The sequence below is a fragment of the Alligator mississippiensis genome, chromosome 12, assembly GCF_030867095.1.
Source record: "Alligator mississippiensis isolate rAllMis1 chromosome 12, rAllMis1, whole genome shotgun sequence".
Taxonomy (NCBI): domain Eukaryota; kingdom Metazoa; phylum Chordata; order Crocodylia; family Alligatoridae; genus Alligator; species Alligator mississippiensis.
Genome location: NC_081835.1, coordinates 1,184,421 through 1,199,475, shown reverse-complemented (window position 1 = coordinate 1,199,475; position 15,055 = coordinate 1,184,421). Strand labels below are relative to the sequence as shown.

Here is a 15,055-nt window from a genome sequence, read left to right as displayed (position 1 = left end):
TAATGATTAATCACTGGGCTCGCACTCTCTCAAAAAGCTCAAGTCAGTAATGAAAAAACGTCATGAGCACAGGATTACAAATGCGCCTGATAAACAATTCAGCCTGACTGCCAATGATGAGGAGTTCATAACACATTACTCGACTTCAATCTCTACATTAGAGTCCGTCAAAATCTTCCCCAGTATTATTTTAGGTAATTTATGGGGCAGGAAATAATGAAATTTCAGAAAGGAAACAATACTGAGAAGCCTCCAGGTCTTACACTGGTGGTATAATAGGCGATACAATACAGCAGCTTGCTCCTCTATCCATGTTTCATATATGAATTATAGACATGCTCCATCGCATTGTTCAGGAGAGCTGCACATGCCCCTCCTTGATTGCATAAGGTAAATCCTCCTGCACAAGCAATCTCAAACACCTGCACAAAACCCAAATATAACCATAGCATGGCCCGTGCAGGAACTACTCACATACATACATGCACATGGAGAAGATGTATATGGTATTTATGTGACTGCTGTTCATTCTGGATTCAGTACCACATTCAGCATAACTACAGCTTTGTAGTTGCATGCACTGAGAGGGATGCTATGACTTCACTGGATATAAGCCACATTTATAGAGCTTTAACATATTGATCTACCAAAGGCTCCTAATACAGTTGATTGCACAGTTTTGTTACAGCAATTTAAGTCCAATACAGATTTACTGTAGCCTGGGCTAGCAGCAATATATATCAGTCACTGGGTTTTGTGGGGCAGGTGATATTGCCCCACTCATGATACCTGTATTGCTGATGGAAAATATTATGTTCCCTGGGACTCTTGGGTGATGAACACTAAATGCCCCCCAGCATTAACTCACTGCACTGTTACTGCCTGAGAAATGGTACGTGATACACAACGGGTGCGAGCCTTCAAGATGCCCCAAGCTCTCAGCTCATGCAGAGTGCCCACACAGTGGCTCTCAATTACTTGTGTGATCTCCCAATCCTGAGTTTCTCTGGGCTCAAAAAGGGCCTCAGCCAGCCTTGTGGCCTCTCAAGTCATGGTCACCTTCCAGCTTTTCTCTATCACCAGCAACAGTGCATGCAGTCTCCAACGCCCAGGCTCAACACCTGCAGCGAAGGCATTCCCTCCCCACCCCACAGCCTACATGTGGGGTTTGCCCCTCCGCAGCCTTCTGTGATCCTGCATGCAATCCGCGCAACAAAAGACTGCATTCAAGGGGGCATCAGGGAGATTGAACTTCCTGATCTTTGCATGCTTAAATCTCTATACTGATGAATAAAAATAATGCAGCTTTTGGCATAGGAAATATGGCAGGTGGAGCACTAAAAACAGCTAAGGTTTTTGGAGGACTGGGATCCTAAACTTCCTGTTTTCAGATGGTCATAAATTTTCACCTACTAAATGGAAATTTTGCAGGGCTGCAGTCTGTTTAGGAGCAATTCTTACAAGACCCTTTGAACAGTGCTAGCAGGAAAACAGCCAGCACCGAAAAGTCGGAGTATGGCAGGGACATATTCTAGCTCTAGAAGTGCCCTGGAGTGCTGCAGTGAAAATCAGTTTTGATCTGACCAAGGTAGAGCTCACAGAAAACTGCTTTTCTGCGCCCCCCACCCACACAACCCCTGGGAGGGCCACATACCTTTCCACTTTCACCATTTGTGTTTAACGTTTCTATAACAAAGTTTTTAAAAACTCAAAACGCTCGCTCTCTCTCACAGAGTGATATTTCAAAACAAGATATACGAATGGATAAAACGTGGGGTCACAAATGTACGTTAAATCTTAGTGTTCAAGGTTAGTCAGAATTCGTTAAGCAAAACAAATACCCAAAAAAACTTGTCTCCTTAAGCAAAACATTCATGTAGTCGGAGCCTTGCTTCCAATTAGAGAGACTGAATGTGCAGAGACCAAGTCTACTTTGAATCCTTTTCCTACTGATGATAAACTTGCAGGTTAAAGGGGCTTTCTGTTACTTTGGGGAAAGTGTTGGCTCCCTTTTCTTTTGCCCTTTTTCAGGGCACGCTGGCAAGGCATGGAGCTAGTGGCAGGGGCAGGCACTAGCCAGTCAGCCAGTAGAGTATGATGCTAACTTCTTCCCTGACCCTCCTTGCCCCCATTTCTTCTCCATCCCTTCTTTCGTTTGTAAGCTGCCCTGGAAAGGTCTGTCTCGCACCAGGTGAGAGCCCCTTGCTACCGCTGCGGGCCATAAAATCCTTGTGCGTGCCTGTTGTTTGTCAGGCCAGGCAGCTTCCACTGCGGTGCGAGGGGCAGGGCGATGCGCTCAGATGCCTCGTGCCCTTTTCCGCATCGTTATATTTTGTCTCTCAAAATGCTCATTGCCTCTCAGTTTTTAATTTTCCTTTTATGCAGAGGCCAATGGCTTCATCCAGGCCATTAGGTACAATGACAGGTTTAGCACCACAGATAAATACCAGGGAAGTAAAACAAAAATAAAAAAAAGAAGAGGAAGAAAGAAAAAGAAAACAGCTCTGGTTTCAGGAAGAGCTGCCAGGTCAGCTTTATTACACCTGCATCTGGACACCGATTCGGAGAGGCAGCCTTGCCAAGGCCGGCCATGACCGCTGCTCTCAGGGCAGCCCGTTCCCCTGGAAAGCAGGACTCGCTGCTCAGCTCTTAAAGAGCCCGTGTCCTCTGCACATTGCAAAACAGCTCCAAGAAAGAGAGAGAAATAGTTTTGTTCTGGCTTAGCCCAAAACAAAATGTTTCTTTGATTTGGTGGAGGGTCTGAGTGATGTCTGTGCAGGGACAAGGGGAGGTGGGAGGGGGAAGGCATTCCAGTTCCAAAATACTCTTTTGCATCAACTCCATCGTGTCATCCAACCTGGATCAAGGCGTGTCACTGAATTCCTCATTTCAACCTTTTTACTTTTTCATTTTGGTAATTTGAGGCATTTCAGCTTCCCAGTGGTGTAGGAGCCAGCACTTCCCTCTGGCTCTGGAAGCTCCCAATGCATCTAGAAAACCATTTGAGGTCATTTTTAAAGGGTATTACGGCTCCCACTGCGCTCTGTACATTTGGGTCCAAGCCAGTGTTTCAGAGGGAGTTTGTCACATCAGATTTCAACAGCTCTTTTTTCACCGTGTCCCTCTACAACTCTTCTGAACGAAGCATCTTGTTCCACTTACCAGTGCAGGAAACTGCTGAGCATTAACCCCAGCTGCCTGTGCTGCAAACAGGCCCCACATCCCTTTCCCAGGCCCTGGTTCCCAGCTCACCTGGCTTTAGTTGGTAACTGCCTCCCACAGCCTGACTTCAGATGGTCTGAGGTTTCCACCCAGGGCATCCCAGTGCCCAACTGCCACTGCCCCTGGCCCAGGTGGAGTTAATGAGCCCCTGGCCCAGGTGGCGTTAACGAGCGGCAGGTGCTAGTGGTGTTGCACGCAGGGCTCCATCCACTGAGTCAGGCACATGGAGCGTGTGCGTGCAGGGCCTTGTTAGAGCCACTTTCAGCTTTGCTATACTCTCAGCTTGAGTCCTGGCATCGCTCGGGCACCCCTTCTCCCCCAGAGCCTTTCCAGCATGCTCGGTGCCCCAGGCAGGAAAGACCAAGACTCCCACCCAGGTTGCCCACATGGCAACACCATGCCCAACGTACAAGGCCTCAGATTGGCACGATGACATTTTCTCCAGCTTATAAATCCAAAAAACACAGTGTGAGCCACCTGTTTAATCCTGGCTCTGATTCCACATCAGGCTGACTCTATTTTACTACAAAAGAGTCTTTAAAAACTAGGTTGCCTTAGGGTTTTGGCTACGCAACCATCTTTGCTTTGTCTTCACAATTTGTTAACATGTCTAATGTTCATTACAGAACTTCTTGCTGGCTCCAAGATGTGCGGGTGAAAGAGCAGCTCATGGAAGTCTTCAGAATAAATCCGGGCTCATTTGAAATTTAAAGAGGTTTTAAAAAATAGGTTAGCATGGTAGCACAACTATTAAATATGCAGAAGCCTGTAAGATCAATAGAAGCTGGAGCAGGCAGAGATGCCAGGGATTATCTTCAAGGATGAGGATATGAAGTAGTCCATGTTTGCTCAGGGTTACTGAGGTATGTCCAGACTAAAGCCTACAGTATTCTCTCTGTGGAACGGAGTTCTTCAGATGCCTCTGCAGTTTCATCAGATATTTCTGCAGTCACTTATCAAGCACAGGTGCCAAATACCAGAGTGTTTCCACCTCAGTCTGCATCCACAGTGACTGACGGAGGGAAAGCATTCTCTCTCTGTGCCACTGCTGCCATCCAGAGCCAGCATGAATGGTTGTTTATTCAGAAAGTCGACTCCAGAAGTGGGGCTCTCAGCTACAGTTGAATGCTACAGCGTTGCTGGACTTTATTTGCTGCATTTGCAAGGCCACATTTAAAAAAAAGCAAATTGACCATTAGGGAACATCCTGTGTGAAAAGGGCCCTGCCAAGTGCTAGTGCTTTGTTCAAGGATGGGGAATTTGTCTCTTTTGATGAAACAAAGTCATTGGTTTTACTTTGCTGTCGCTTTCTGTTAAGCACGTGTCCAGCTTCGTTTACATGCCTGTCAACATCCCTTTCCCTTTGCTTAGAAACAGAGGCAGGTATCAGAGCGCTCAGGCTGGGAGTGGAAGTGACACCATGATGCATCTTTTCATGTCTATAATTCTTTCAGCCTGAATGTGAATGTGCCGTGCAGGGGCCAGGCAGCTCGCAATCACAGCTACTTCTTTGCTTGGGCAGTCTCTCGAGGCGCTTGGGGCCAAAATCTTCCAGCTCAGGCACTCAAATCCAGATGGAGGCTTACACTTAATGGAAATGGTTTTCCTGGAGCACTCAGAGCTCCTATTGCCTTCTCCGGGGTGGGGGAGGGCAGCTGTGCTGTGCAGTGCAGTTTGGAAAAAAAAACAAAAGTCAAGCCACTCATTGTGCTGGTGCCTAAAGTTGGATGCCCAGATTTGAAAACGATGCCCACAGTTCCCAGGCCTCGGGAATTACTTCATTACGATCCCAGCCAATCTTTGCTGATGAAAAGTTCTCAGCAAAGCTTTGCTTCCCTGACTGACTGCCGGTTTCAGGAGGGCATTGGACACTGTTCTCCCCAGGCCTGGTTCAACGCCAATTCAAGTCAGCGACTATTCTCCCACTGGTGTGAGTGGACGCAGGCTGCAGCCCAGAGCACATCTGCCCCAGTGAGATGTGCTGGGGAAGGTGCCGTCATTGGCAGGTGTCAGACTCTTTCGAAGGGAGGCACACGTGCAGCCGCGTGCAAGTGCAGAACTGCAGGCCAACTCGCAGTCCCAAAGTCAGCCAAGCCCTGGGCAGATGTTGAACACCAGGAAAAGTGGCAGTCTCCCGTTCTCTTTGCACCTCCTCTATTTGGTAGCAAAGATCTTTAATTCAGATCCTTGCAAGTTTACACAGATTATCCTAAGGGAGCGATATGAGAAGGAGCCAGGCAGGCCAACAGGAAGATGGAAGCACTGGGTACAACATGTTGGCACATGTGTATGTGTGCATGCACATTCAGACCTCCCTCCAAACCTGGCTGACATGAATATCAGAACAACATTCTTCTGCCCACTTACATGCGCTTTTGCATCTTACTCATGTGACAGATAACGTACATTTAACACTCTTTGCCCAAATATTGTCCCTCGCAACCCCAACTTGAATTGCCCCCCAACAAACCAGCTATGGTGCACCGAGCTCTTCCAGACAGACAGGTGATTGTAGACTGTGTATCCAGGGTACACAATTGGCACCAAGGCCTTCTCACCTCTATCTGCTACTTCCCCATCCGATCAGATATTCTAGGAGGATTATATTGCCCTTTAACACCCTGCTTACCCTCACACAGACTAGCACAGCACTCCAGGCCCAGCTCTCTTGTTGGTACTCGATTACTGCACAAGTAGTACCCCCCTCCCCACACCCCAAGATGAAGAGAATCAATTGAGGAGAAAGACCCTAATTTATATAAGCAAGCACAGCAGAAGCTGACCCAGACCCTCAAACAAGACTGTGTTTGTAGGAAGCACAGGGGCTGCTGTATCAGGCTCCTGAGCTTTGCAAGAGCATTAACTCATGTCCACAAGGCACCAACCTCACAAGTGCCTCTCTCCAAGTGACACCTACAACGCATTTAATGATTTCTTGGATCAACATCAAGTTTGCTTCTTTTTTTTCCCCCTAGAGGCAGAAATTCAGCAGGGAATTTTGGTTTGCTTTCGACACTAGACCCCTGGCACCTCCCAGACAAGTCACTTGCTATCTGAGCCGTGATTCTCACTTATTTGTAAAACAAGCAGAAAAGAGCACTTCATATTAGTACTGGTCGACCAGTAGTGATCATCTACCTGACAGAGGTTAGCAGTGTTGCAGGTGGAGGGCCAGCTCCTCCACTTCAGCCTTTCGTGCCGCCCTTGCTCACTTCCAAGGTTGCTTTAGCCTGGGCCCAGGTGAACTGTGAAAGGTTTTGCTTCCAGCAGCTGTAGCTTGGACTGGGGGGAGAAGGGCGTTTTCCGGGCGTTCTGCATGGCCCCACTCCCTAGTAGTTAGATGCCCGGGGCAGGGGGTGGGGACGACAATACAGAGATTGGCAGTTCTCTAAAGCATTTACCCACATCCATGTGAAGTCCTGAGATATCGGTGTTTTTTCTCAGGTTCCACCTCCCCCACTTTACATAAATGTCTCCTCCCTTCCCTGCAGTATCTGGCTACTTTCTAGACCTACATATGATACCACAGGTTGTTCAACCACCCTGAAGCTTAAAAGCCTGGATGCAAAGAGCTGCTCCACCATCATATCAGCTGATTTTTGCAGGTATAGTGAGACACTTAGAAAATGGTGCATCTTTGTCAGTCTTTAACACTAACCAGCTCTTTACAAACACGTTCAGATACAGCTTGTTTAAAATTATATAAAACACAGAAAAAAAAAGTGACACATCTGAGTTTTAATGCACGTTACTTGATGCTTCACCAACAACCAAGGCTTACACTATACACATGGTAGTAGGAGGGAGGAGACAAGGGCGGGGGGGGGGAGAGAGAAAAGAAGGGAGGAGAAATAAATCAGAATTTCTGTCCCATAGGAAATGCCAATATTTGAGTTTTTTGCATCAAGTAGAAAAATCAAAAATATCATTATATTTCACAGAATTAAAAGGCTGAGGGAAGTTGGGGGGCAAATGAACTGAGGGTTTTTAGTCTAAAGGGCTCCCATGATATATCGCACAGCTCAGAGAGGAGACCATCATGCATCTGGGTGATGGAGTCAAGACAAGGACACGGATCCATAGCCAAGAATTCATCTTAGGTTCATCAACCCTCCAACCCCATGAGGTAATGCTGCAGAACGGAGAGCTGTAATTCAGTACAAGACTGCATTAGAATTTAGTATCTCGGTTGACTTCTAAAATCCAAAATATTCCGTTTAGATTCCCTTCCCCCCCAAATAAAATAAGAAATCTAGAAATGTAATCCCATTATCCTATTTCCCATGTTTTCCGTATGTGTCAGACGCAAATGCTGAAGACCTATGTTAGTAATCTGGATATGACTTTCAACATAGTTAGTAGGAGGACCACCAACTGGACAAGTGCATCCGGAGGCAGCTCTGGCATGATGCGTTATCATCCAGTACTAGCACTCAGGCCCTCTCTTAATATTAGTGCAAGACTCCTGATACTTTAGCCCTCCAGGCAATTGGCTTTGTAAAGACACTTGTCCTACTTGCCGCCTAGATTGCCAGCTACATTACATCAACTTCCAGTGCCGCTCCTTCTCCTGTTACTGCCATGTATTAGCTCCATATAGGCTTATCGTTTAATGCAGAAGGCTGTATCACATCTCCAAAGGTTGTAATTTCAGCAAGCAAACAGAACACAGTTCTAATTCAAGCCCTTTTATAATACTATACCACACATCTTGTAAAGCAACCAGTTGTATATATCTACACATTATTAATTTTATTATAACAAGAGCCCCAGCTGCGCAGACCCTTATTTATCTTACTGTAGCTCAATGTGCTCTTGTATCTGAATCAAAAGGAGCTGTGGAATCATCAAAAGCAAGATATGATTTAGGTGAAATAAAAGTATTTAAGGAAAGGCAACAAAAAGTATTTGCAAGGAGATCCCCCATCACACTAGTCATCCTGGGCAAATGGTAAGATACCTCAGCTTTTATGCAATGCCTACATGTCTAATCATAAGCTGAAAGCAAGCTATGTGCACACATGAAGTGCCAGGAGCTAGGGTTAGGATGAGCCTGTGGAAACGCTGGAGACAACATGTAACAGGGTGCTGTGCGTGGAGGCCTGCGGCCAGCCCTCCCTGTTAGGACACAGGCAGTAGAGACTATCAGGCAACCCTCCTCTCTGAATTAAAGCCTACCGCTGAAGTGAAGGCTTTGGCACCAAGAATAAAACCCTGATCTGTCTCACCTGAAGCGTTGGCCAATAACTATCTGTAACTTGAAATAAATCCCTCGTTCTCAAGATGCAGGTGACTGATGTGGGGCACAGCTGGTAGACATTTTTTTACATGCCAGAAAGAAATTGGGTGGAGAGAAGCTGGTGAAGGAAGGAGTCAGGCAGCCTGGCCCTGCGCCACGCTGCTTGGGGTTACATTTTAGGGTGGCAGGGCATGCTGGGTTGTTCTCTCTATGGAACAATAGCACCTGCTCTCCCCCCTTTAAAAATTAAAATTCAGATGAAAGCATAATTCTGACTGTTTCAGCCTTTATCAAACTCAACTGTTCAGTACAGCATTAAATGTTTGAAATAAGGGTTCTTGGAGGACCACACATGCCGCATGAAAGCATTCATTAAGTGTAAGTTATGGTTACTTTTGCTGTCAAATCAACAATGCTCAATCAGTAGTTGCTGAAATTTTAAGCTGGTCTGTTAGACTAACAAATAGCTTCTGAGCATAAGTAAATTCTGTTTCCTGCTAATGAGGACAAATTATATGTCACCACAGGATTAATTTCATTCACAATTGCATGAAACAAAGTACAAAGAAGAAACTTCCTGCAAATACGACTTTGTGAAACTTGCCAGGATTTTTGCTAGCAGCAGCGTTTTTGTGCAGTTTTGGTTCTGCTTCTGATCTTACACAAGTGGGACTAAATGGCTGATTAACAAATGTCTGGACCCAAACACTATCAACCTTTGAAATGAGGGGGTCAAAATATCAACCTGGCTGAGGCAATCGCTGGAAGACACCAGTGAATTTGGGGATGGACAGTATTATTGAGAGCATGTTTCAAAAGACACAGACTTGAGCCAATTGTGTTGCCATTAGATTTAATTGAACACGATTGTCAACATGAAGAAGGCTTCTATTTCCTGGCCTTGACAAATGCAAACTGACATGTATTCAGAGTGCTGCTGCCAAAAGGGTTTCCTAGCTCCCCGCTTGCCCCATGTCACCCCTCAACAGGCTCTCTGTCCTTTGGCAAATCAAACACAAAGTACTTTTCTTTACTTCTGCTGCCATCTCAGTCCAACCCCATGCTACTGTAATCTCTCTCTCCCACATTATCGCTGTCTCCCTGACCAAGACTGCCAGTCTCCATCACGTCCTCATTCAGTTTTCAGGCAAGTACCTCTATGCCTTGTCCCCAGGCTGTCCCTCACAGCCGGGAGGAGCTCCTTGAGCATCCCACAAAGTGCCTCTTCTTCCTGTGGACTCCCTTTGCCCTGGTGTCTGCAGAACATTCAACAACACCCAGCCTCCTGCTATGTACCTGCAAGCCAGCACTCCCTAAGACTATTCCCACCTGTCCCCCTACCTGCCTGCACCCACCTGTTCTCCTCTGCTTTTTCTTAGCTTGCAAGTTCTTTACAGCACAACTTCTTTTGTTCTTATTTGCACGCTGTACAAGAGTCCCTAGCCCATGGCCATCGCTCCTGGCAGCTCTGGCAGTGCAAGCATGAGGTGTTCTACACACGGCTCTTTCCTCATCTTAGTGCATCTGACTGCCATTAATGTTATCAGCAGAACAGAAAGGAAATACTTGATGCTTCAGTGGGAGAAGAGCTCCCCAAAGTGCTCACATATCTGAGGAAGCGGTAATAATAAAATACAACCCAAATGGCACAGTGGTAATAAGAGCTTGCAGGGCCACACAAAGCTAACTGAAGAACAATGATTCTCATTTTTTAAACGCAAGAGTAACTGCCTTAGTATGGTCTAGTATGTATAAGGACTGGATTGATGCAGTTTTCACCTTTTCCTAATATAAGTTTATGCATTTACTTTGACACTGGGTGAATTATTAATATATTGGTGTTATGCTATATTAGTTGCTGTTCAGGCAAGAGTCATAAAAATGAAAGCCAGGTTTCCATGGAGTTTTTGGAAACTTTTGAGACAAATAAGCATGTTTAATACCTCTTCAGCCAGAACAAACCTTCAGCTGGTCTGGGGAACACCAAGGTGGGGCTGTACACATGGGTGGGATGCACTCTGCTTAGCGTACGAGTCCTATTTGTAAAAGGAGGGAACCGCTGGCTTTTGCCATCCAGGAATGTGCTGACACACACTCATATGTATATAGTCTGTTGTAATTGGGGTATTTCTGCAAAATAAGATGATCTGACTCAGAAACAGATAAAATATTCTTCTCTCCCCACTCTCAGATCTGTCCTTCCACAGAGTTTTGCTGCTCAGATAAATTATTTATGCAACTCTCCCTGAGGAAAGTAAAATATTCTGGAATCTAATTACATATTGTATGGAGATACACCACATAGAGCATTAATAATCCAAAAAGACATACCTTGTTCTACTGACACAGAAGGAAGTCAGGAGTTGACTCTACCTTGGGAAGCCCAGCAGCCACTGCCTTAAACTTCCTCCTCAAACAAAGGTCCAGTATTTCAGCCAAAGGGCTGAGCTCCTACACCTGTGAAAAGGGCTGACCTCTGACTGCAGGCACGTGCACTGCTGGGAAATGTAGTTTTTGAAAGAACCTGGTCACCATTTTGTTCCCGCTGCATCTACTGTACTTGTCCAGCTTAAAACATATGATTTCAAAGGTTGATTTGCATATACAAAAGAGGGTAATAAATTACCTGAATTGTTTGCATCCTGGGAGAGTAAATTAGTTACTTTTAGCCAAACAAGACTTTTACCTCCATTTGGCCAGATACCGGGGGTAAATTCCTCCTCCACAATGACTTGAAGGACAGCGGTCTGGGTCCAGTTTGGGCTGGGTCTGCATGGTGGCACGTCAATAGGGCTGAGGGTTACACAGCAAGAGGAAGAAGCCTGGCTCGTCTCTAAACTTTCATACTCATTTTAGTATATTTGAAATGGGCTGATGTCGATGTTGGTATCTTATATTAATTTCTCCTCTTAATCTTTTTTTTTCAATTAAGAAAAGCTTTTTCTATCCATGATTCCCAGTTCCACTAGGAGATAGCCTTCTGTCTTGCAACAGGTCCCCGATTCCTCAGTGAGATAGCGTATCATCTCATAACAGGTGTCTTCACCTCACTTCAAAGCCAAACTCTTCTTGGCATTTCAGAAGAAAAGAAATCATCCACTCACAATTTTAGCTATAATAGTCTTGAATAATTTATGGATAAGAAGAGATGGGGACGAGATGCACAGCACATGACTGATCATATTAGCATAGTACAGTCAGATAAAATGTTACCCAGGAAAAAAAGGCAGCTTCATTGCAGCTCTATAAATTATACTCTCTGAAAACTGAGAGAGCAATCACCTGAAAAACTGTAAATACTGCTAAAGAAAGTATTGTGCTTTGGAGCATCTTTCTCCTACTCACCAAATACAGGAGGTAGGGATTATTTTCCTCCTAAATATAGGAAAGAACTGCTTGTGTGCTTATCAAAATTCCTGTTAGCTTAGGTGAAGGTACATTGAGAGCCAAGCCAAGAGATTGTGAGTTCAAATCCCATGGTTCAAATCAAACTCTACCCAGTTAGTGGAATCACAAAAGACAAGAGGTCAAATTCTGTTCTTCTGTAAGGGGCTTGTACAGAGTTGCACCTGTTTACACCAAAGGGAGTTTGGCCTCTAAACCCCACAAGCTGCTTTGTGCAGCCAGGCACTTATACCGGGGAGTTTTATCCAGCAGCTCTTGTAATAAGCTCATAACTTCTACTGAACCCACAGCCTGTCTTTTAGAAAGATATGAGTAAAACAGGTCGTGATGTACACTGTCAAAGCATCACATCCCTAGGATAAGGCTGCCCAATGCTTAACTACTGTCCCTGTTATAAAAAAAAGTTGTGCTTTTTTTCCTATTTCTCTAGCATCCAGCCACTGGATCCTTTCCTAGCTTTGTTGGATTCATCAGCTTTCCACTGTCAGAAATGGCGACAAAGAGACTGACAGACCTTATAGAGCTCTATCTATGTCCATGGATGTAGCCCCAAGCTTCTCCAACAATATTTTGGGGTTTCACGGGACCCAAGGATGCTCACTGTGTTCACAGATTATAGTGTTAGTACAATTTCAGGCACTGGTATAGAAAGGACAGCGGTGTGAGGGAGAGAGACTGTGCAAACTCTGGATATTCAGCCAACTGCAGAGGAAGAAGAGAACATGAAAAATGAATGAGATGGTGGAAGCGAGATGGGAAGGACTGCAGCTAATGGACTGTCGTTCATAGGTTATTGTGTGCTCCTCTGCAGCATCAGTCATGACAGTGCAGCAAAACTGGTGGAACCAATGTCTTTTTGTTTCAAGAAAACTCTTTCTACATGACAGAGCAGACACTGGGGAGGCAGAGTTGCTACAGGAGCTGGGTGACCTATTCTCTAGGCCAGGTGGCAGCATGAATTTTCAATTTACATTATGACAAACAGCCCTTTCCCTTCTACTCCCTCCCAACAACCATGGTTTACTCTCTCTTTGCAAGGACAACAGCTGCTCCCTGTCTGCCTTCAGAAATGTCCTGGGCACAGCACCCTCACCTACTGCCAATGAATGGGTGCAGTGGGATGCAACAGTGCCAGGCAGGATGGGGTCCCTTTTTGTTAGCCACTAAGCAAAGCGACCCAAGCCAGCAACAGCAAAATGCCCATTGCCTAGCAAACCTACTGCCACTGCAGAGAACAGTCTGCTAAAATGAAACACTCTGATAATTTCTTTTGCTTCCCGACAACAGTGAAAAACAGAATTCAATCTTTGTAAGTGCCAGGGGTTGTTAACACAGCCTTTATATGCAAGTGCTCTGTGACTTGTTGCATTGAAGGCTCCTGTAATCACCTATGATACTTCCCACTTTGCAGACATCCCAGACGCTGCCAGAAGGAAATGGGTGATTGATTGGGGCCTCAGGATTTAATGTATTCACTGAACCTTGCTCTACTAACTGCTCATATTCATCTCAATAAGGATTGAATCAGCAGGTCACATCATGCCACCAGGATAATTACAGGCAGAATGTATGGGATTTTTAAAATCTCCCACTTTTTGGGTAGTTTTAGTTTATATCAAGCATGAATGACAAAGAAGGTCCAAAAGGTCATAGCAAATGCTTAGCACAATAAGCAGACTACAGACTATTAATATTAGACCCCAGTCCTGCAGTCTGTAATCAGACACAGATCATATTATTTTCCATGGGAAGGCTGTTTTCAGGGGTCAGCTTGCTTGCCTATATACGAACTGCAGGATCAGGCCCCTGCCACACTTCTGATCTGATATTTCATTACAGCTTAGAGTGAAGCCCACGCAGCATACACAATTTAAACCATTTATTGACAGTACTCACGGCTTCAGTCCACGATTTCCACACTGTTGCTTGGATCTTATTTCTTCAAACTTTGTTATTGATGTGGTCATTTCTATTTCTCCTGGAGTGCTCTGCTCAGACTCAGCACCTAGCTTTCAGTAAGGCCCTGCTTTTTACCCAATTTTCACAGCTAAGTTCACTGGCGCAGAGGGAGGTTGAGCCAGTGACTTTCTCAAGGCTCTCATTATTTATTTTGATTATTTAATTAATTTTTGTACTCATAAACATGAAGGGCAGTACCACCAGCTCCAGCTGGACCTCCTGTGAATGGATGTCATGGACAACCATCCTTTTCCATGTTGCTCCTAGCTTTTTGGCTATCACATGGAAGCTTACTCCTTCCACATCCTGCGGGGCTCTGCTGCATAGCACCTAGGCACATATTTAACCTTAAACACATGTGTTGGCTTATTAACCTTAACAGGATAACTTGCATGCTAGGAGGCAGGGATATGCTTAAGCAGTTTGCTGTCTCAGCGCCAAGGCTGGGTTCACAGGAGCTGTTGTGGAGCGTCTGGTCACTATTCATGGCTCAGCATCCTGTTCTGCATGTCTGTGCAAAGTGCTGCTCAAGGAAGAGCTGCCAGCAATAAAACAGAGGTCCATGGAGTTGGCCAGCACCTGGTTTGTCTTTGCTGAAATTAATCCAGGCTAGCACCGGACCCTGAAGAACCACATTTAATTAATATGACGTTAAATGTGACTTAGCTATCAGTGTGGATGGGGTGGGACATGCTTAACAGCATGCCAGGTGATTTTGAAGGAATGCTATGGGAAATGGAGGACCTACTCCAACCTGCTGGCATAGCAATGTTTTTCTACAATCAGATGAGCTATTTACACTTGCTGGAAAGTCACAAGCACCACAAGCCCGCACATGTCCCACAGACTACATGGAGCAGTTGAGATCAGTGCTCTTAAATCTCCCCGGCAACTTCATCAAAATCCCTTCATAGCCCAAAGCTCCTCTGGGCCAACAGTAATCAGCCCATCTCCCCACCATCCAGCAAGAGAGGGAAGCTGTATCCAAAATGGCACAAGCTCAGGGGCACAGCTCTCACAGCAGACAAATTTGAGTCTTTCATCATTTAGCCGCTGTGTCCAGAGGATTGTCTCCAACAGCCCATTTATAAACTGTTCCCCACTTCTGGAGCATTTCTGGTAAGTGCCACACACTTCTGCAGTGTTCATAATTCTTCTAATTATGTTAACTTGCCCCTGCACTCAGACTGTGTAGAGACACAGAGGACTCACCTAAAATACATGCCTCCT

The 15,055-nt window shown here is 45.4% G+C and overlaps 1 long non-coding RNA gene across 1 annotated transcript in view; it reads right to left on the bottom strand.

Annotated features, from left to right (window-relative positions):
* LOC102559776 (uncharacterized) overlaps positions 1-12,662 on the bottom strand; it is a 134,450-nt gene extending 121,788 nt beyond the window's left edge. The window contains exon 1 of the long non-coding RNA XR_009456080.1: positions 10,793-12,662. This is a non-coding gene — a long non-coding RNA (uncharacterized LOC102559776). The remainder of the gene's footprint in view (positions 1-10,792) is intronic.
* Between the last annotated feature and the right edge of the window lie 2,393 nt (positions 12,663-15,055).